Consider the following 23,315-nt stretch of genomic DNA (forward strand, 5'->3'; position numbering starts at 1 on the left):
CTAAACATAATCAGCACTAAACCTTTGCTCCCCTGCAGCTCTCAGCTCCTTGTAAAATCTACTCGACACTCAGCTGTATCTCTGAACTTTGCAGCACAAGAAATCTGGAAAAAGCCGAAATTTATTGGGGGGGGGGGGCAAAAGGCCAAACAACAGGGACACATTTTAAACATTGCTTGTATAATGTTTGAAAGTTGCTAGAATAAAATGCTGCATTACCACCATACATTTCACTGCCACATCTTGAACCCAGGGGACCCCGTGCAAAAGTCAAAGCAACATACCACTACGCCAAATCAGCTGTTTTGTGAAAGAGGAAGACTGAAACTTTACCATTTAGTGAATTCAGTTCTCACCATAGCACAGCTGTCAACCTCTTAGCACAAAAGACCTGAACAAAGCCAATAATGGGTGACTACAACCACCAAACATTCAGTGAATTCAGTTCTCACCATAGCTCTCAACCTCTTAGCAAATAACACCGGACAAAGCCAGTAATGAGAGAATATAGCCCCAAACATTTTCAGTGAAATCAGTTCTTACCATAGCTCTCAACATTAGCAAAAAACCTGGATGAAGCCAATAAATACCTGGATGAAGCCAATAAATACCTGAACAAAGTCAACACTGGTTGAATACAGCCCCCAAACATATTCAGTGAATTCAATTCTTACCATAACTCTCAACCCTAGCACAAAACCTGGATGAAGCCAATAATGGGGGGAATACAGTCCCAAACACAGGGATACATTTCAAATATCCATCTTGTACACTTAGAAAATTGCTAGAATAAAAGCTTGCTTTTGTTACCATACACTTTCTGAAGAAAAGAAGTCCAATATTGAAATGTGTCCATTTACATTTATTAACCAGGAAAGTCTGACTTTGGAAAAAAAAAAAAAAGCAATTTTTTTTAGCAGAGGCCCAGGGAGAAACACTCCAGACAGCCAAGAATATCAGGCAACAAGGACACAAATGCAGAAACCACAGATTTTATGAGGAACAGAAAAGGTATGAGGGAAAATCCTACAATATTTTTACAAATGGTGGTGGGTAGGGAATTCAGGCTCTTGCCACTTGGGCCCAAGGTACAGGGTTCAAGCCTTATTCTCTACCCACCACCATGTACACCTGGGGCATTTTACAAACACACACACACACACACACACACACACACACACACACACACACACACACACACACACACACACACTACCTGAACAGGTCCCATCTTCCGTTCCTGAATACTCCGTCTGCGTCCCCATCTTTCCGTTCCTGAATACTCCGTCTGAGTCCCCATCTTCCGTTCCCGCTTTCACATAGCGATGATGTCAGCCCATCTAAGTTCCCGCGATGATGTCAGCACGCCTACCCACGATCTTCTTAAAGAAGAACGCACAAAGAAAAGCTTTGTTTGAAATGCTGTAGTCAGAAAAACTTTGTTTGAAATGCTGTAGTTTGCCGATTCCAGGGGGGTGCAAGTGCACCCCCTTGCACCTGCCTGCGGGCACCCTTGTGTGTGGGGGAAAGTAAACTATGATCACTGAGGAATTTGACTAGTTGCTGAGTATAGCTATATTTTCAGAATTTTGGGTAGGGGTGACAGGATCTCTAGAAGTCAGTAATCAGTCTAGTCTGTTAAGTCACAGCCTTTATGGGGGAGCTAATGAATTTTTTCCAGATTGCTGGAACATGGTTTTCACATATGGATCTGTTGATCAGTATGAAAACTGGGAAAGCTATGGATACGGCTGGAATTTTTAGGTATTCTGTTGGTAAGTCATCAGCTGGCAGGGTTGTCTGTTTTAATTTTAGTAAATATTTTTTTTTGCTGCAGTAGGGGCAGATGTGGAATATTATGGGTTTCTGTGTTGGTGGATGGTAGGTTGGAGTTTTGTTTAGTGATTGGCAGGATTGAATTAATGAAATGCTGGTTAAACTGAATTGAATTGCTTTCTGAGTCCTTGTTGATGGAGCGGGAGTGGAGGTTCCCCTGGGTGTAATCGTTTTTTTAATGGACAACCAGAAGAGAGAGTGGAGTTGATTTGATGCTAGTTTTGGAAGTTTGAGAAATTAGATTTTTTTGTAGTTGGTTATTTGCTGCTTAAATAGGTTTCATAGGGTTCTATGTTCTTGTAGGGCTTTTTAATTTTTAGTTTTGGACCATTCTTTCTAGGCATGTTCTCTCTTAGTCATTATATCTTTGGTTTCATGTATTAACCAACATGTATTAACCAAAAGGACTGGGTTTGCCTGACTTTGATTGGTCCTGAGGATTGCCTGTTTAGTACATTCAGAGATATCAGGTTAAAGTGGGTGACTGCTTTATCTAGGCTTATAATTTTAATAGGTTCCAGTTGTTATTGCAAGAGGATTGATTTAAATTGTTTTCTGTTCATTTTTCTTTTGTTGCAAACATGTTTGTAGTCTCCTTGTCTAGAAATAATTCTGTTGCTGTCTTATTATACATGTAGGGAAGTAGTCACTAATAGTGTCTGTCAGGACTCCACTGGAGGTTATAGCATCTGGTTTATTTATGAGAATCCAGTCAAGTGTGTTTTCTCTCTCTGTTTTTGTGTACTGGGATGGTGGTGTTCATCAGCTATGTGAAGCTGGGTGATGTTTTCTCATTTTGTTTCCTGTCCATGTTTTATCTCTTATTATGGTTTCCTGAGCTATTTTGTTGTTTATCCTGCACTGGATGTCTTCGAGTGTGGCTGTATTATTATCCTGGGGTAATGAAGAGTTCCTGTAATACAAACGGATTTGTTCTTTTTAATTTTTAATGAGGTGTTTAGGACTTCAGCATTTTTGAACTGTGGGAGTTTGTCAGTATATTTATTTTTTCTAGGCAGTTTTTAAATATAACTGCTACGCCACCATTCCATTTGTGTTGCCTATCAGATCTGATTATATTAAAACCATGTGGGAGTATTTTGTTATCTCTTGTGTTGGGTTTCAGCTAGGTTTTAGTTGCTACTCTTATGTCAGGGCTGCAGTGTTCTAAGCTTGCATGGAGGTCTAGATTTTTATTGCAGATGCTTTGGAAGAATATGATGAGAAGGACAAGGTTGGGACCTTTAGTGAGCAGAGGGGAGTGAGATGGGATTGCTTTGAAAGAGATATTGGGTGTGGGATAGGGGTTGGGATGAATATCACCCCTGAATTTGTGTGATGGTAATGTTATGCAGTGGGTGGTCATATTTAGATTTGGTTGTATTAATTAGTATTGAGTGGGGTCTGCTGTAGTTGTTTTTTATGTATTTGTTTGTATGCAAGTGAAGTAGTGAGTGTGGGTAGAGTTAGATGGTATATGGGAAAAATGAGATTTAAGTATATGTGTTAGTTGTAAGCAGTTTGTGAGTTGTGTGGGTAGGTGTGTGTATAAAAGCTTATAATGTGTGCAAGTGAGATTAGAATAGTCATGAGTAGATGTGTGTACCTCATTGGTTGTAGTCGGAAAAAAAAGGTAGTGTAGATAAAGTGGATGCAAGGTTTTTCTTAGTAAGGGTGAGTGTGCAGAAGAAAGAGCTATACTAAGGTAAGTGTGACAAGCTTAGTATTGGGATGCAGAATGTTAATGCTTGGTGATAGTAGTAGTGTGTGGTGACTTAGAATTATTTTGTAATAATGTGTGTTTAAGTGTGGGAGGGATGATAGGAGTGGAGTTGGTACAGAGAAGAAGGATTTTGTTTGGAGGAAGTTTAGTAAGGTGGTAGTACACTGGTTGATAGCTGTCAGTTGATGTGGAATGGGTGGAGAGTGAGCAAGGGAGGAGCTAGATGCATATAAATGTAGATGAAGTGGAGGTGAGTAGGAATTGGGGGTAGGTCAGGGGAGTGGAGCCCAAGCGAAGTGAGGGCAGAACAGAGCAGAACCCCATGCTCAGGCTATTGAGATGTTAGAAAAAAATCAATGGAGCAGTATTTTGGCAATGTAAGAAGAGAGGAACAAATTCTGCTTCCTCAGACATATAGGTTCTGTATGAAAAAATAAGAGTTTAGTACTTTCATAGGTAGGTACTAGGCTATTGGCCCAAGGGTCTACGTAAGCCTAGCCAACAAGGTTCCCTGGCTTACGCCCCCCAAGAAAGTTAATTTCCTGTGCCACTGTCGAGCAGAGAGACACAGAAGTGATCCCCGGGGTGTATTTCTTATTTCCCATCCACTCATCAAGATTTTTCTTGAGTGCTAATGAAGAACTTTGCTTGACATAGATGGGTAGCCTGTTCCAGAGTATGGGAAGTCTCTGGGACAGGAATCTATCCCTCCAGCATGTCCTGTTTATTGTGGTGACAAGGTTTAGGTCCCTAGAGTGTGTAGCTCGGAGGGATTGAGATTTCTTTAGGTGTAGCATGTCCAACAGCTCTGGGTTTGACATAGCTTTATACGTTAGGCAGAGATCACCTCGGAGTATGCAATATGCTACGGAGTAAAGCTGTGGAGTTTTTTGAGGCGGTCAGTGTAGGGCATTTGTTTGAGGCCAGTAATCCTCTTTGTGAGGTACTTCTGTGGCCTTTTCAGCTGCTGCAGATGTCTTGTGAGGTACATTCCAAAAGGGGCGTTGTACTCTTTAATGGATCTAATGAGTGTCGAGTAGAGGGGAACAATGACCTCTCTTTTCCTGGATGAGAACCCTTTTATAATGGTGTGTCACGTAGAAGGACTTCCTGACTATTGTGGTGATGTGACTATCAAAGGAGAGACTACTGTCCACCTGGGTCCCAAGGTCTCATCACAAATTCGGTGTTAAGTAGATTGCTGCATATGTGGTAGTTCATGGGTACAGAGTTTTTACCAAAGGGGATGACACTGCACTTTTTGACATTGAGCTTGAGGCCATGGCTCTGACACCAGGCATCTGTCTCAGCAAGGCCCTTCTGTAGGATGTCCACATCATTTGGGGACTTGACTATGGCTCCTAGTTTGCAATCATCTGTGAACTTTGTTAGCCAGAGGCCTTCTGTGTTAGCCTGTACTTCAGAGAAGTAGATACCAAACAGGAGAGGTCCCAGGGCGGAACCCTGTGGTACTCCACTTGTCACTGCTTGTCTGCAACTTTTACAGTGTGGGTTTCGTCAGTGAGCCAGTTTGCAACCCATCTTGTGACGTAGGGATTTATACCTAGTTTAGTGAGTTTAGCTATAATTCCAGAAAGGGGAATGGTATTGAAAGCCTTGGCAAGGTCAAGATAGGCTGTGTGAACCACCTTACCCTCATCTACGGCTTTGGTGACTGCCTCAAAGAAGTCGATTAGGTTGAGGAGGCATGATCTCCCTTTCACAAACCCGAACTGGGAGGGATCCAGAGTTTGGAGGTTACCAATGTCTTTGTTTATGAGTTCCATGATGATACGTTCCATGGCCTTGCAGACCAGGCTCATCAGGCTAATAGGTCGATAGTTCCCAGGATCAGTGGTGGCTCCCCCTTTGTGGAGTGCGATAACTGTTGCTGTCCGCCATTCAGTGGGCACAAAGCCTGATGCGAAGCTATTATTGAACGTGGTGCTTAAGTGAGGAGTCAGTTTGTTTTGAAGTTCATGTAAAACGCAAGAGCAAAACGCCAACTGGATCCACAGAACAGTACCTTTTATTAATACAACACAACTGAGCGCAGAATAAACGCTTTCACCCACTGCCTCCGTGGGTTTCGTCAGAGTTAATCAAAGAACTGAAGCAGTTATTTCTTATACACCACTGTTGAAACACATAAACCAATCACATCTTCTTAACTCCTATTAAATTAGTCATTGCCAATTCACTGATTTAATTGAAATATTCAATTAAATCAGTGAATTGGCAATGACTAATTTAATAGGAGTTAAGAAGATGTGATTGGTTTATGTGTTTCAACAGTGGTGTATAAGAAATAACTGCTTCAGTTCTTTGATTAACTCTGACGAAACCCACGGAGGCAGTGGGTGAAAGCGTTTATTCTGCGCTCAGTTGTGTTGTATTAATAAAAGGTACTGTTCTGTGGATCCAGTTGGCGTTTTGCTCTTGTTTATTTTACAAGTTTTTTGTTTCTTTTGGTTTCATGTAAAACGCAGCCTGGGATGTTGTCCGGTCCCACGCAGCCTGGGATGTTGTCCGGTCCCATGGATGCTGTATTATTGGCTTTAGAGAGTGCAGCTTTTACCTGTGTAGTTGTGATTACAGGGACTCTGCATTCTTCTTGTATAGATATGGGCCATTTAGGGGTGGGGGGGTGTTTAGGGTGTGAGGGGGCCTTTACAGGGAAAAATGCTGCTACTAGTAAAGGAGAAAAATCTTGTTTAAAGTATAACTTGTGATTATTGCAATATGTTAAAGGAGAGAAGTTGAAACCTTGCCTTTAAATACAAAGGAAGGATTATACTGCTTTTTTGTACTTCAGGTGGCAGTACACTTAATGGGGGTGCTAATCTTTATTGCACTATGTAATTACAGAGTTTAGTACAACCTTCAGTACTAAATCTTTGACTGTGAATTTTATTTTAGTGAAGACAGGATTACAGGAGAGGACACCTTTTAGGGCTACAGTTCTCCAATAGTGTGTACACTACAAAGTAAATGGGTAGTTACATTAAGACAGACATTATTTTTTTACTTAAACATTATGTTAAAAGAGAGGAGCAAAGACTAATCTGAAGTAGTTAACTTCATTTTATCTGCAACCTGTGAGTATTTGAATCCATATCGGATCCGAGCCGGCAACCTTTTTTTCTAACATCTGCTCCAAGCTCCGAGCTCCTCCCCTACCCATAATGCACTACCATCTCCTACCTTCCACCAGATCTCGTTTGCCGTGCCACAGTGAGCATCATGGTGCCCTTCGCTCTGAGATCAGGGATAGTAAGTTTAAAAATTCTTTGTCTTTAGTGTGGCTGTGTTAGTTGTTTCCCTTCCTCCCACACTAATATATCGCTTGTTAGTCAGTTAGTTCAAAAAAAAAAAGTTTTTGTTATAAAACTCTGTAGGGTAGTTAGGCCTGCCCTTCCCCTACGTGTGTTTGTGTGTGGTGATCTTTGTAGGGAGTGGTGTTTGATGCAGGACCATGGCTGATCAGCCAAAATCAGTGTTTAAAAAATGCACAGAGTGTGGCCATAAGCTCTCACCGGCTGGTGGTCACACTCTGTGTGTAATTTGTTTGGGAGTGTCCTATTTGTCAACTCAATGTGCAATCTGCACTGGGTTCAACTCTAGAGCTCTCAGGGATCGGAAGGCCAAATTGGTAGCCAAAGGCCTTCTCCCTGCATCTATGCTGGAGTCTGCCACTGCCTCGGTACCCATTACTCCCACCCAACCTCCCACCCAGACAGGGACTCAAACTCCCGTTTCTTCTGGTGCTTGGTCAGACAAGGAAAAAGCTACAGTGAGTGTAGCAGGCAAAGACAAGGACAGAGAAAGACGCAAGGAGGACAGGGACAAGAAAAGGGATAGACCTCGCAAGAGATCCCTGAACAGGGAGCTCTTCCTTAATTCCCCCTACTAAGTCCATGAGGCCAGTTTCTCCACGGCTCCGGTCTCCTCAGTTTTTACCGGAGCCGCTGGAACCTTCAGATCCGAGGCCTTCCTCGCCCTTACAGTGCAGACCAGCCAGATCCAAGTCAGTGGCTTCTTCGCGATCGACTCAGAGCTTATCAGACTTAGACATGGACAGGATGATGCGGAGATTCATTCAGACCCAAATACAGATGGTAGTCTTGCCAGGCCTCTCTCCCTCCGGAGGGGGGACCTCCATGCCTTTTTTCCACCTCATCTCTCCTTCCCCGATCCGTACGTTGGCTTCGGGGTTATTGGATCTGAGATTTTTTGGAGCTGGTAGCTCAGTGCCAACGGTTCCCCCAACCTCGACTCTGGCTGTTACCTTGAGCTCCTCAGATCCGACTAGTTTGGAGCTGAGTGACTCTCGGAGCTACAGACAGGGAGTCGGACACGAGGGAATGGATTTTTCAGCTCCGCCTCTTTCGCTCCGACCCATTTCCTCGGACTTCAGGCTACCCTTGCTTCAGCTCCGGTCCCTGCTTTAGATCCGAGAGGGCTTCCTCCTTGCTGGGTGCCAAGGAGAGGTATGCTCTCCTTCGGCCTTCGAAGTGGTGGAGAGGGTTCTCTCCAAGGGATTGAGATCCCAGCCCATCCCCTAGGATTCCACCCAGACCCCTCTGGATTTGGCAACGACTCCCTTTATCCTGACTCGAGGACAGCCCGTGCCAGAGGAGCCCCAGGTTACTCCCCCTGAGGAACCCCCTCCGGTTCACGAGTCCTCTTCAGAGAGTCCCACCAAAGAGGGCCATCATAAGCCCAAGTGCAAAAGGAGGCACTTGGACTCCCCTGAGTCCCTCACTACGGACACTGACTTAGAGGAAGGAAAAGGTTCCCCCTAGTCACCTCCCGAGGGGGTCTCCTTCGGAGACATCATGGAAATCCTCCGCCAGAGGGGAGGTTGGTCATCCCCAAAATCTTCTGGGGATGAGTCAGTGTTCCTGGATGCTTTTGACACAGGCTCATCTACTTCCTGGGTGTCTCTGCCAGCGGCACCTTGGTGGACCTTATCACCACGCGGGCATGGAAGGAGCCTGACACCGTAGAGCCCATCCCCAAATGCCCCAACAAGATTTTATCTCCTCCTACTGACAGACAACCTTGTTCAAAAGGAGCCCCAGTTGATGCTATGTTGGTCGCAGCGGCCACCAAGAAGGAACTAGCGCAGGACAGTTCCCCAGTCCACCCTCCAGACAAGGAGTCCAGGTCAGTGGATAGGTTTGGGAAGCGCGTTTATTCCTCAGCGACCTTTTCAATCCGTGCCCTGAACTATTTGGCACATGTGATCCGGCTTCAGCGAGACCTTGTATCGGAATTCGCTGAGTCGCCCTCAGAGTCCTTATCGCCGCAGGACAAACAGCTGTTCTCTGCGAAAATCTCAACTCTGAAGTCAGTATTGAACACGTCTATGTGGCTCCTTTCCCATGCCACTGAAGGAGCAGCTAGGGTGGCCGGGACAGGCGTAGCCATGAGGTGTCACACCTGGCTCAGGTTGTGTCAGTTTGTGGACCCTTTCAAGGCGTCATTTATTAATTCTCCGTACGATGGTTCTTCCCTTTTCAGGAAGACAGTACGTGACATACTTGTCCAGAGCGAAAAAGATAGGAAGACATTGTCTGCCGTCGGGATCCGCTTCTCTAACCCTCAGCTGTCCATCTCTAGGAATCAAAGAGGGCAAAAGAAGATGTGATTCCAAAAATCTCAGTTTTCCCAGGATTCTCAGGGCAAGTATTCCCCCACAGGCAGAGGGGGACAGGATCGACGCCGATCCAGAGTTAGAGGGGGTCCCAGGAATTTTGGGTCTAGGGAACCTTTTTCTGATAGACCCTCTCAGCAGCCCTGAGGGGTTGCCCAGCTGTCCTACTCCGGAGGCAGTCGGTGGGTGATTGTCCTTACACTCAGCGGCATGGGAGTCCATAACAACAGATCACTGGGTGTTACAGATTATATCCAGAGGTTACACTATCCCATTTTTTGCCCCTCCAAATGTTCCAAAACACCTCCAGATGTTCCACCCACTCACATGGAGGCTGCAGCTCTAGAGGTTTCAAAGCTGCTTCTCAAATGAGCCATCAAACAGGTCCCCCCAGACCAGTCCGGATCAGGTGTTTACTCAAAGTTTTTTTTAATGCCAAAAAAGACGGGGGACCTCAGGCCCATTCTAGACCTGTCAACTTTTAACCTGTTTGTCGCCAAAAAGAAGTTCCGGATGGTCACCCTACAGTCCATTCTACCTTATCTCTGAGAGTGGGACTGGATGTGCTCGTTAGACCTCCAGGATGCTTACTACCACATCAAGATCCACAGAAGCTCCAGGAGGTTTCTGCGCTTCTGGCTGGGAGCCAGTCACTTTCAGTTCAGAGCCCTACCCTTCCATCTCACCACAGCCCCCAGGGTGTTCACCAAGGTAATGGCAGTTGTAGCAGCTCACCTGAGGCTTCAGGGTATTCAGGTATTTCCTTACCTGGACGACTGGCTCTTCGCTGTGCCCAGCAAGCATCTGCTTTGTCTGGCCGGAGACTACTTTATTCGGTTGGCAGATCTATTGGGGATTACAATCAATGTTCAAAAATCCCAGTTGAAACAAGTACAAGATTTAGACTTTATCGGGGCATGGCTAGGCATGTTGCAGATGAAAGTATTTTTAACTCCAGACAGGATCTTACACCTCAGGTGCTACATAGCTCAAATAGCGAGCTTCAAGTATCCAAAGGCAAGCGAGTTTCTCCAGGCACTGGGATCCATGGCTGCCTCTATATCGATTCTCCCTTGTGCGCGCCTTCATATGCGGATTCTTCAATGGACTCTGGCTGTTCAATGGTCTTGGCTAGACCTGCCCATGGAATTTCCGATCAGGATCAGTCACATCTGCAGGACGTCCCTTCTTTGGTGGTTAAATTCACCGGAGGTTATAGAAGGACGCCCCTTCGCGTCATCTCCAGTCCAAGCCACAGTGACCACGGACGCCTCCCAACTCGGGTGGGGGGGACAATGTTTGGGAAGGACAGTCCAAGGCATGTGGTCCCAGATAGAGACCAAGTTGCATATAAATGTTCTAGAGATGAGGGCAGTGCTTTTAGCGTGCGTAGCCTTTCACACTGTCATTCCTCTCGGATTGATTGTAATTCAGTCAGACAACATGTCAGTTGTCTGGTATATCAACAAGCAGGTGGGAACCAGATCCTGCCCCCTGTGTTGCGAGGCCATGTGTGTGTGGGAGTGGGCGATTTCCACCGGTCGGTTTCTGATAGCAATGCACAGGAGATATTCCTTGCATGGGGTCAGCCTTGCTGTGATCTCTTCGCATCACCTACCAACTCTAAGTGCAGCGAGTTCTTCACTCTGATTCCCTCACCAGGGGATGCCCCCAGATATGCTCTAGTCCATGCTTGGCCCCCCGGGCTTCTGTATGCTTACCAACCATTGCCACTCATTCCGAAGTTTCTTCAGAAAGCTTGCCGACTGCAGTGCAAAGTTATCTTCATTGTCCTGTTCTGGCCTCGCCAGGTTTGGTTCCCATTCCTTTGGTCTCATCTCTTAGCTCCTCCGTGGGTTCTGGATCCCTGCCCGGATCTAATCTCCCATCCTTCGGGTGTTCGCCCGCCCGACCTGGGCAGCCTTAAGCTCCAACAACAAACGAAGTACCTGCACATATGGCTGGTGCACGGCTATACCATATGAACAAACCAGAAAAAGAAAAAGCCAGCACCCAAAATCCACGTGTGCCTTCCAGCAAAAAGACTTTATTCCATAAAGACTAAAAATTGGTTAGACCAGTACGGTCAAAAAATTAGTTGTACCTATTTCAGCAAAAGCCTTCCTCAGCAACCATACATCATAAATAAATATATATATATAAATATATATATATATATATATATATATATATATATACACTGTTCATTCACAAGCCCTTATATGCAGTGTGGTTACACCCTGTAGTGAATAAAAAATATATTGCAAATGATAGCTTCCATGAGTATCTGAATTGCAACAAGTGGGGTGTGGAATTTGTTAACTTACAGTAAGTCTGAGATTACTTTTCTAGATGTGTCTATTAGGAGAACGGAATTGGACACTTTGGAGAGTGAGGTATTTAGAAAGTTTCCTCAGTTCAACACCCTGCTTCATGCTACAAGCTTCCACCCACAACATGTCATCAGGAATATCCCCAAATCACGATTTCTCTGTATCAGGAGAATTTGTTCTGATTCCTTCATGTACACCTATCATCGACAGGAACTAATATCCAGATTTAAGAACAGGGGATATCAAGTGGGTGACATCACTAGGGCCAGTCGGTTTGCGAATCAACAAGATAGGTCACAGTTGTTATATCATGCTAAGGGCACAGATAAATCTCAGGAGCCTAGATTGGTTACTACTTATGATAGAAACACATGAAGTTTTATGAACATCATTCAAAGACATTGGCATTTATCAAAGGCAGATGACACATTAAACTATTACATAAAGGATCGATGTTCGTATTTCTTTTGGAAGGGGTGGTCATTGGGATCCTTATTTAGTCATTATAAAAGGGTATATAACCATCTTCCCAGTTCAACCATTCAAACATAATAACTGGACAATTTACATTGGGTTGTTATCCATGCGGCCATTGCTCATATTGCCCGAGGGTGCTAAAGTCAGACAGTTTCACTTCTCACAATTCTCCACAGATTTATAATGTTTCATTTTTTTGCAAATTGCAGTACCAGTTGGGTTATTCATTTAGACCAATGCAGCTGTCGGGCATTTTATGTTAGTCAAACTTCCCGACCCTTTAAAATAAGGGTCGGTGAACATTTAAGTGACATTAGAAATAAGAAAGGTTCGAGTTCTTTATACAAACGTACACTTAAACACTCAACAGGGATTTTCAGCTTTATGGTCATTGACCGTATCAGATTTAGAAATAATGAGGCTCATGTCTTAAATCAACTATTAACGAACAAAGAAAAAATGTGGATAATTAAATTGGGAGCCTTATTTTCACCTGCGTTGAATGACCAATTTTGAAAAATTTTGTAATGGATTATCATTTTATACTTATTGTGTATTCCTGTACATGCAGATATTTTGGGATATTGAAATATTTTGTTACATTTGTAATATAATTTGCAATATATTTTTATTCACTAGATGGCGCCACCACATTGCATATAAGGGCTTGTGAATTTTTTTATTTATTTATTTTATATTTGTTGACCGGGCTAGTCTAGCTGGATACATATCCATTTTCAGCAGAGGCCCGGGGAGGAAAGCTCCATGCACCAATACATTATGGCATTAAAAACTTAGAAAAAAATGACTAGCTTAAATTATACAGCATAATATGTAAAGAAAGTAAATTTTGTGAATACTGTACAGAGACATTAGAGTAGATTTTGGAGATAAACATGTGTTAATTCAATAGAGGGGTTACAAATACAATCAGGCAACAGTTAAACATAGTAATTAAGCATCAACATTCATTTGAGAGAAAAAATAAAAACCAATAAGTAAGAAAAAGAAAAATAGAGACTAGGAAGGACAAAATGCAGGTAAGAAGGGGTTATTAGTTGATAGTCAATGACTCTCAAGGTGGGGTATTTGTTATAAAGCATGAGAGGAGGGGAGGAGAAAAAGTGAAGAGTGTTTTTCAATCAGGCTTTGAGCAGGGACAAAGCCATTGTCTTTTTAGGTAATGTTTGAGGTGTTTCTTAAAGAGTTGTGTAGATGTGAGAGAAGTGAGTGTATTTGGAAGCTTATTCCAGATTCTACCAACAACATTGGAAAAGAGCGAATCTCCTGCTTTGTTATTAGATATATTGTTGGCAATCTGTAACTTATTAGCTGAGCGTGGTGTTGTAAGATTTTTTTATGGGGAGATCAGATTAGATAGTATAGGGGTGTTGGTGGGGTGGTGCAGAATTTTTTGTGCAATCAGCAGTTGATTGTATTGTAGTTGGTTTTGTGGTTCTAACCAACTGAGTTGTTGAAGGTTGAGACAGTGGTGGGTTCTATAAGGGGAGCCAGTGGCAAATCTAGTAATATTATTATAGCTAGTTTCCAGTTTGGAAAGGTTAAGCTTAGATAGATTGGTATAAATGGCAGCTGCATAGAACAGGGTAGAAGTAAGCTGAGTCTGGGCAATAGATTTCCTAGCTAGTGGGGTAAGGAAGGGTTTTATTCTATACAGGGAGCCTAGTTTTTTATTGATGGTTTTTATAGTATTGTTAACATGGACATCGAAGCTGAGGTTATGGTCAATAGTTATGCCGAGGAGATGAGCAGTAGAGTCAGGGGAAATACAAGTACCATTGTCAGAGGTAATGGTAAAGTGGTTATGTGGGGATTTTTGGGTGGGAGTAAAAAGTAAAAGTTTTGTTTTTTTGGGGTTAAGGAGGAGGCAGCGTTGGGTAAACCATTTTTCTACTTTGTTAAATACAGTTTGGGTAAGGGTCTGGAGGGAGGAGGAAGACTTGGCAGTACAGATAAGTGTAGAGTCATCAGCATATTGTATACAGGAGGTTTGAGGAAAAGCAGTGTGGAGATCATTAATAAAAATGGAAAAAAGAAGAGGTCCTAGGATAGAGCCTTGGGGGGTACTCCAGTGTCCACTGGGAGGGGTGGGGATAGTTTATTGTCCCAGAGTATTTGAATGAACAGTGTGTATATATATATATATATATATATATATATATATATATATATATATATATATATATATATATATATATATATAATGTGTGGTTGCTGAGGAAGGCTTTTGTCGAAACCGGTACAACTAATTTTTTGACTTTACTGGTCTTACCAATTTTTAGTCTTTATGGAGTAAAGTCTTTTTGCTGGAAGGCACATGTGGATATTGAGTGCTGGCTTTTTCTTTTTCCAGCCTCAAGCTGACAGCTTGGTTGCTCCAGTTCCGTTGATTGCCAGGACTCCTAGTCTTTCATCCCCTGTAAAATCCATACTGGTGGCTTTTCTTAAAGATTCCACTAGGAAACTTTATCGCAGTAAATGGAACCGTTTTTTTCCATTTGGGCCTCACAGAGAAATATAGATCCCTTTACAGCCCCTGTTCCAACGGATTTCTTGTCTGGTATTTTTCAGCAAGGAGCTAGCTCCTCCACAGTGAAAGTACAATTGGCAGCCATTTCTAATTTTCATGTTGATGAAGACAACATCACCTTAGCCTCTTCTAGGCTGTGTAAGGCTTTTCTTAAAGGCACTTTTCTTTTCCGCCTTCCTGTCAAGGATTCAGTGCCCCCTTGGGACCTTACCTTTGTCCTGCAGGCATTGGTGGCTCCCCCATTCGAACCTGCAGCATTGGTGGATTTTAAATTTTTATCCTGGAAGACAGCTTTCCTAGTCACCATCACATCAGCTAGGAGGGTTTCTGAGCTTCAAGCTTTGTCTGCCGTGCCTCCTTATTTGGCCTTCCATAAGGGTAGGGTTTCTCTCCATACTAATCCTTCTTTCTTACCTGAAGTGGCATCTGAAGCAAACATAAACCAGTCCATTAATCTGCCTGTTTTCTTTCCTAATTTCCAAAACAAGGGTGAATACAAACTTCATTTGTTAGATGTTCATAGACAACTTTGCTTCTGTCTTCATAGAACAAAATCATTCCACAAGTCTGACCAGTTGTTCGTTTCCTTTTCCAAATCCTTTTTGGGAAAAGCTATTTCTAAGGTTTCTTTGGCTAGATGGATCACTCTTTGTATTTCGCATGTCTACAAAGCAAAAGGTTTATCTCCTCCTGGTATTGTTAAAGCTCACTCTACCAGGTCCATGGTGACTTCTGCTGCCTTTTGGTCTAGGGTTCCTTTGGACGGCATTTGTGCAGCAGCAATCTGGGCCAATTCACATACCTTCATTTCCCATTATAAGTTAGACCTGATTTCTAGAGGTAGAGCATCCTTTGGCTCTGCGGTGCTCAGGAATATCCTTCCATAAGGGCCTCCCAGGACTGGAGTAGCTGGGGACTCTGTCCCACAAGTTGAAGATAAAATGAAGTTAACTACTTCAGATACAGAAGTTATGTACTCACCATAACGTTCCATCTGAGTAGTTATACTTCATTTTTCTGCAACCTTCCCTCCCTCTGTCCCCCTGACCTTGGCATGTCCATATACAGGTTTGGTTCATTGGGCTGAGTTGCTAATGTATTCAGTTGCAGCAAACTCGATCTGAGGGGAAGGTAGGAGATGGTAGTGCATTATGGGTAGGGGGAGGAGCTCAGAGCAGATGCTAGAAAAAAAGTTGCCGGCTCGGATCCGATATGGATCTGAATACACACAGGTTGCAGAAAAATGAAGTATAACTACTCAGATGGAACATTATGGTGAGTACATAACTTCTTTTTTTAGTTCATGATATGGTTTAGAGGAAAAAAAGTAAAATACAACCACTCCGCCACTGTTCTTCTGAATTACCCTTGACTATTAGTATGGAACACTTTTATGAGATAATTAGTTCAGAGCCCTACCCTGTGAGTATTAATCCAATATGGATTCCTTTACACATGACTTAAACATAGTAGCTAGGTCTTTCCAAAGAGAAAGAATCAGCATTTCCCTCTTTTAATGACTGGCCTTAAAGTTCCATTGCAGAGTTTGTTGCTCTGTTGAAAAAATATATTGTAGCTTTTTTATCTTCCATGGATTACATTGGATTTCCAGAAGCTCTAGCTAATCCTTTCTTAGAGGTATTTTTGTTTTGAGTTCACTGCCATAGTGGACAAAGTGTTCTCTGTGAGGAAGAAAAAAATCACTTGTTACTGCAAAGCTGGCCAGGCTACAGCTTTCCTGCATGCGTGAGATCTTGCTGCAAGGGGCTGTTTGCACTAAGGTCATTGTTGGTTTCCTGTACAGATACTCTTTCATTGGCTACTTTTCCCCTTGAGCTTTTTTATTTGGGGCACACTTACCATCTCGCTTGTCTTACTGCACCACTGTAAGGGACATGTACTACCCTGGAGTCCACAGTTCTTTTGGATCACATCCCAATATCAGTCATAGTAATGTTTGTTTGCTTGCTGCCTAAGAAACTTGTACCTTGAACGTATTCTTGCAGTCACAGTCATCTCTCTCAACTGTATATCATGTTTTAAATCAAAAGGGTATGGCTCACATTCAACTTTTTTTTTTATTCCAGAGGCATGCATCTGGAGCATTTCTCTCCGGGCCTACTCTGAAAATGGGCTCTGTCTCAGTCAGACTTTCACAATCAACAAATCTTAAATAAACAAAATAAAATGTTAACAAATAGCAGTGTTGCATAATACTGAATCATATTAATAATCAATTTTTTTTGCGTAGAACAAAACAGTTCAGTTAGGAAGTAGACATCATGGTATTTAACTTATTAGTAAGTGTTCCAGATTTTGCCCCTTTGCTCCACATTGTAAGACAGTGTTCCACATTTTGGAAATGAATGTTTGAGAGCTATGTTCACCATTTCAAAAATCAGGACCCTCACAAGACTTGCCTGTTTTGCCTGGGGCTTGACATTTTATTGGGTATGATGTAGAAAGTGTCAAAGCTTGATCCCAGAACATGATTTAAGGCATTGCCATGACTGCCAACAGTTTAATTCAGCCACAAGTTTGTGTCAAATGGCTTAATCTGCTATCAAAAGAATGCTGATGTTTGAAAGTTCTTCATGTGAGGATCAGTGTGAAGTTCCTGCATGATCTCTGTTTCTCTGCCCGAACAGTTAAAATGGGCAGGAATTAGAGGGTAGGCTTCAGTGCATCCTCGTTAAGGTAATTCCATTTTAAAATTGTCAGTCTGGTCTCCACAGGTGCTGAGCTTATCCTCACCTTGCAGGGATTCCCAAGCTTATGTCTATTCTCTAGTTCTTTGAACAGTAAGAGGCTTGGAGGATGTATACCCCTGTGATCCACCATTTTTGTGCAAGTTCTGGGTTGTCATTTGACCATAGCTTATTGCCACCTGACCCTAGGAAGCACTGTGAGTTAGTTTCCCCAAGTCAGGCTCACTCAGGCAAGACAAGTATTCCCTTCTTATAGTCTGTCCCAGGCTAGGTAAGGTCCAGTGGCCCAAGCTAAATGGCATTCATGGAGTCTTTCTGTGCCAAGTCTCACTTTTTGGGTGCAGACTTGAAACAGGTATTTGAATTATGGTGAAAACAGATTTTGGGTGCAGGAATACACCCTTTGAAATGTGACTTGATCCCAGTGCTGGGCCTGCTGCAGATCTCTCATGCCACTATGATACTGGGAGGCATTATCCAGAGTGCCCTGTTCTATTACCCAGAGATTACTGTGTGCCTTAATGTATTCTTCCTCTTCAGTAGCATGGGTGAGCTTGTCCCTGGCATTGGTTATAGACAGAATAATCCTTCCCACTCACGAGTATTTGAGAGGTGAAGACCTAGAGCCTATTGTCTTTGAGTTACATAAAGATAGAACCTCCTCCTCCTCTACCATGGAGAAATCATAAGGTTTATGTAGCTCTCTATATAATAACCTTTAGCTTGTATTCTACCCCATCTCACCCACCCAGAAGTGCCTAAATATGTGCCTGGGGAAGGAGGCGAGGAGGAGTTCCAGGGTTATCCTCCTCCATAGAATTGGTGATCAGGGATGCTGTTCATGACGTATAGTGCTCAGCTTTATTTTCTGTGGTTTCCAAGAAGTTGGGCACACATTACAACCACCAGGCCAAGTGTAGCAGGTCACATTGTGGTGTTCCCGGCTCCCTCCTACATAACCTTTTTAGCCTAACCTAGAAGTAAGAAATAATAGTATTTTGTCTTTCACTAAAGAAAGAATCTAAACCCATTAAGATAGTTAAGAGAGTTTACTTCTCTACTATGTTGGGTCCTCCTTAGTGGACCAGTCACTGTAAACTCTCTTCCCTTTCTAAATTGGGCTCAATGAAAAAGTGGTCAAGACTCTTTGTGTGGCTTTGAGTCAGATTCCATTTAACCAGAACACATTTTTCTGCCTTTATTAAATAACCAATAAAATCAAATAGCAACATTTCAGTACTGCCTTTGTTGAGACTGCAGGGTTATTATGATATGATATATATAATATATCCAATTTTATAGCACTTTAGAAACAGCAGTAACTTAACTTTTTACAGTTCTGGAGAAGTAAAGCTATGACAATACCAAAGAATAAAAGAAAACACAAAATACGTATAAAAATAAATGCAAAAGGTAATATAGAATCTCTTTCAAACTCTCTTAGCATGGTGCCTAAGAATAAATAAATACATGTCTAGCTTTGTAGTGTAGAGAGATAAAGCCATGACTATTCCCCAGATTATCAAAGTTTCATTAGTGACTCAGGCATTGGAAGAAAAGGGCAAAGGGCAAGGAAAGGTAGGAGAGTGTGTCAGAATATCAGCTCACCTACTGGGGGGGGTTGATTAGTCTTGACTTGCCACGGTGGTGCAGCGGTAGCGTTGTCGCCTCACAGCAAGAGGTTCTCCCATTCGATTCTCAGCTGGAGTGCCTTCTGTGTGGAGTCTGCATGTCCTCCCCGCCCTTACAAAAAATGTTTTTTTTTTCCTCACTAGGCAGCAGATTGAGTTGCATTCGATCAACTGTCTGTCAATGTTTTGCCTTTTCAATATATGGATATACATCTGTTTTACACTGACCAATATTACCAGCATCCGATAAACCACCTAGAATAAATGAGTATGTTCCAATCGATAATATGTTGTACAGAAAGAGAGGAAATAATAGATATTAATATAAATGCATATTAATTCCTGGATATAACCTTTTTTTGAAATATGTTTTAAAATGTTTAATGATGTTTTAAAGAATAATAATAATAATACGCTTTTATATCACAATAAGTTTCATTGTAATATTGTAAAGTCTTTGTATTTGGCTTTAGATCTGATGAAGTCTGCTAATTGACAGACAAAAGCTCTGAACAGTCCATAATAAAATTATCAGGGAATCAAGAAGCAAGAGTTTTTTTTTTCAGTAGTTTTGCTACCTCCACCAGAAACCATCTCACACTTTCTTTGGATATATAACTCAAGCCTGGTTTAAATGAAGAATTTTAATACATTTTGGATGTTGTCACAATTTGCCAGTAGATGTCATTGTTGTCATATAATGCTGGAGGAGTGTATATTTTATATACTGTAATTAAGATTTTAAAAGTAATTGCTGCATTCCTATTTTTGTATAATATAAAATGTGAAATGGAATCCATCAACACTGAAAAAGCTTAGGCAAATCCCTGGTTCCTGGGTCTGTTGTGGGAGCTAGCCTTCCACCCATTTGGATACTTAAGGAATTTATTTTGTTTGAGTTTATATATTTTTATTCCTTGCATTCCTTGGTTTGATTTCTGCACACTGAACAGAGATGAAGTAGTTGTTGGATAGTTTTTCTGGATAGATTGCTATGTTAAGTCATATACTTGATCTTATTTTTAAAGGAAGGTTTCCTGTGATTTACTCGCATTGATTTCCAACTTCAGTTTGGATATGGATGACACCATGTGGTTATGTCTGAATGCTGTTCATGAGGGTAGTAAGGAGAGGTTGCCACCTACAAATATGGGTGACATGATGGTTAATTCAGCCTTTTCAGCATTTATGGAGGTTATGTGTAAACCCAGAAGTGTTTCAAAGCATTTTAAGACTTTAAGAATCTTTATTAAACAACAATGGTACATAGAGGCTTGCAGGTCTATGTGGAAGCCAGTATTGGGACCGAGGACACTAGATTTCTTAGTAAGTGGTAGACTATTCAAAAAACTGCCTCTTTTATGTTTGTGAATTTACAAGTGGAATACTATGAAGCCACATTGTTGCATATGAATTACGATGTGACTGTTTTGTATGAATCAGGCCTTACCTTTTCAGAGTGATTCTAAACATTCTGAATTGTTTGAGAAATTTAAAACTTGTATAAATAATATGGATGCAGAATTAGGGGCTACAAAAATGAGAAAGTTTAAAAGAGATGTTAATTATTATAAATAGGATGTTGTTTTGTGTGGAAAACATAAAAGAAAGCTATCGTTTTTCTAGGGTTAATGAAGGGTCAAAAAAAAAAGAATGTGTAGACCAAAACATAAAAGAAATGTTTCGGGTACCTCATACAAAGGTCATGATACAGTTAATGATTTGTCAAAGACGGACACTGAGACTGAAGTTATGGATTTTTTTTTCCATAGCAAAAGAGATCAAATTTAAAAGGAGCAACCCACAGTAGAAAGTGTGGTGGGAGAAAACAGAGAAACAAAAGAAAAATTATGGAAATGTTCAGAGATATGGTGAAACAGGGAATGATGAAGCTAACTTAGTTGTTAACTTCGATTGTGAGGGCTCCTCTTGTGCACAGCCCTCTTCAGGTCACCCCACAGATTTTCTGTTCGATTTAGGTCTGGGCTCTGGCTGGGCCATTCCAAAACTTTAATTTTCTTCTGGTGAAGCCATTCTTTTGTTGATTTGGATGTATGCTTGGGGCCATTGTTGTGTTGAAAGGTGAAAGCCTTCATCTTCAGCTTTCTAGCAGACGCCTGAAGGTTTTGGGCCAAAAGTGATTGTATTTGGAACTGTTCATAATTCCCTCCACCTTGACTAATGCCCCAGTTCCAGCTGAAGAAAAGCAACCCCAAAGCATGATACTGCCACCACCATGCTTTACCATGGGGATGGTGTTCTTTTGGTGATGTGAAGTGTTGTTTTTGGGTCAAACGTACCTTTTGGAATTGAGGACAAAAAGTTAAACCTTGGTCTAATCAGACCAAAACACATTTTACCACATGCTTTTGGGGAGCCTTGATGTATTATTTTTCAAAGTTTAGCCGGGCCTGGATGTTTTTGTGTGTAAGAAAAGGCTTCCGATTTGCAACCCTACCCCATAGTCCAGACATATGGAGAATATGGGATATTGTTGTCACATGTAGAAACACAAGTACTTACCAGAAATTTCCTGCAGCTCCTTCAGTGTTGCTGTAGATCTCTTGGCAGCCTCCCTGACCAGTTTTCATCTTGTTCTCCCACACTCACTCCTAATTATGTATACCAATGCAGAGATCATATACATGCCCAATCCCTACTTTATTGCAATCCCAAACAGGAATAAAAGTCAGTAGATTCGATAACCTGATGTTCAATCAGCTGTACTGTTTTTTTTTCTTTAAGAAGGTGAATTTTTGACCAATTGTAGTTAACTCACATTATAAATATATGTATGTATATAATATATGAGTTGGCTACAATTGGTTGAAAATATGTACGGGTTGCCTTCAACCAGCTGCAGAGTTTGAAAATGAACTTTTCAAACGTTGATAGTGTTTCTATGCTCAGGATCATGGTACATTGCAGATCGCGGAATTTTCCCTTTTCCTACTGTAGTGTGAACTCTGAGTTGGTATATTTAAATAGCAGGGGATGTGGGGGGGGGGAGTGTGGGGAGTGCCTTTCCTCTCTGCGATAAAACAGTTTTGTTTTTATTCGAGTCTTTGTGATTCAAGGGTTTGTCCTTACAACTCTTTTTGATACAAATGTTTTTGTCTGTGTTAATGTTCACATTCATAGTGTGCATACTTGGCATATACTTGTATAAATTTATATATGAATTTCTGTCAAGTGATCAAACTTTCATTTGTTCAAACACTTGAAATTTTAGCAGAAAAATCTGAAAAGGTTTTTTTTTTTAATTTTGTTGTGCGAGATTGCAGTACATCAGGGACTGAGAATTTTGCCTTTTCCCCACTGTAGTGCGATTTTGAAGCTGGTATATATTTGTTGCAGGTGGTGTGGGAGTGGCTTGCCACCCTGCAAAAATGTTTTAAGTGTTTGATGCTGTGGGTGTTAATTCCATCTGTGTTTTGAAGTTTGAGATTGTGGACGTTCGACTAACTGAACTCAGTCTATATATGTGTGTGTGTGTGTGTGTGTGTGTATACATATATATATATATATATATATATATATATATATATATATATGGGTCTACTTTGATTCACCGAAAACTCATTTCACTGAATTTCAATTCACCCTAAAAAGAATCGCTGAAAGCTCAAATCACTGAAAACTTATTTCCCTGAATGTAAATACTTTTGGGCAAATAAAATCTATATGCCCTTTTCACCACTATAGTGCAATCCGGGAGTTAGTATATATAGTAGGAGGCTTTAGGTAAAACTTAAGTTATCTGCTTTCACATCTAACTCCTCTAGTGCTCACTGCAGTGTTTAGGATAAACCATTTTTTTCATCTTACCTTTAAGCATCTATTGCAAGACCACCAGTTATTGGAGAGCCCACATTCTGCCTCTCAGTAGTCATCTTGGGATTAGTGCTACTGTTTTCTCCTGGTGAGAGAAGAAGAGCAGTTACATTATTTCCTGGAGACTGCTGATCACCAGAAAGCTTAATTAACTGGTTTATATGTGACAGCTTGGAATCTGTGCTGATATTCTGATCCTGGTGAGAGTAGGAGCAGAGTGCATTGATTAGTTACTCTTTCTGTTTGGAGAGTGAGTGTCTGTGCTTAACGTACCTGATTGGTCTGGTTGCTATTTGAGGCATCTACCAGAAAAAGGCTACAAACCTGCAGACCCTTGCATCATCTGGGACAAGACTGATCACCAAACAGACCGCTGCCTGCTTCTCTTCATGGTATTAGTGTTAACATTTTGCTTCTGGTGAGAGAAGAAGCCAAAGGAGCATTGTATCCCAAAAGAGTGAAGTTGTGCTGAGACCACCATTAGTAGTGGCCAGGCAGTAGCCATTCATGCGACTCCCCTTTTCATCTTTCTTGACAAGCTAATTCTTTATTTTTCAGTAAGT

General features: G+C 41.7%; 1 protein-coding gene across 1 annotated transcript in view; it reads left to right on the forward strand.

The window, feature by feature from the left end:
* Positions 1–23,315, forward strand: part of MMS19 (MMS19 homolog, cytosolic iron-sulfur assembly component) — a 2,295,919-nt gene that overhangs the window by 794,998 nt on the left and 1,477,606 nt on the right. The window lies entirely within an intron of this gene.

This window comes from Protopterus annectens, chromosome 14.part0 (genome assembly GCF_019279795.1).
Source record: "Protopterus annectens isolate FY-2018-M chromosome 14.part0, PAN1.0, whole genome shotgun sequence".
Lineage (NCBI taxonomy): Eukaryota > Metazoa > Chordata > Ceratodontiformes > Protopteridae > Protopterus > Protopterus annectens.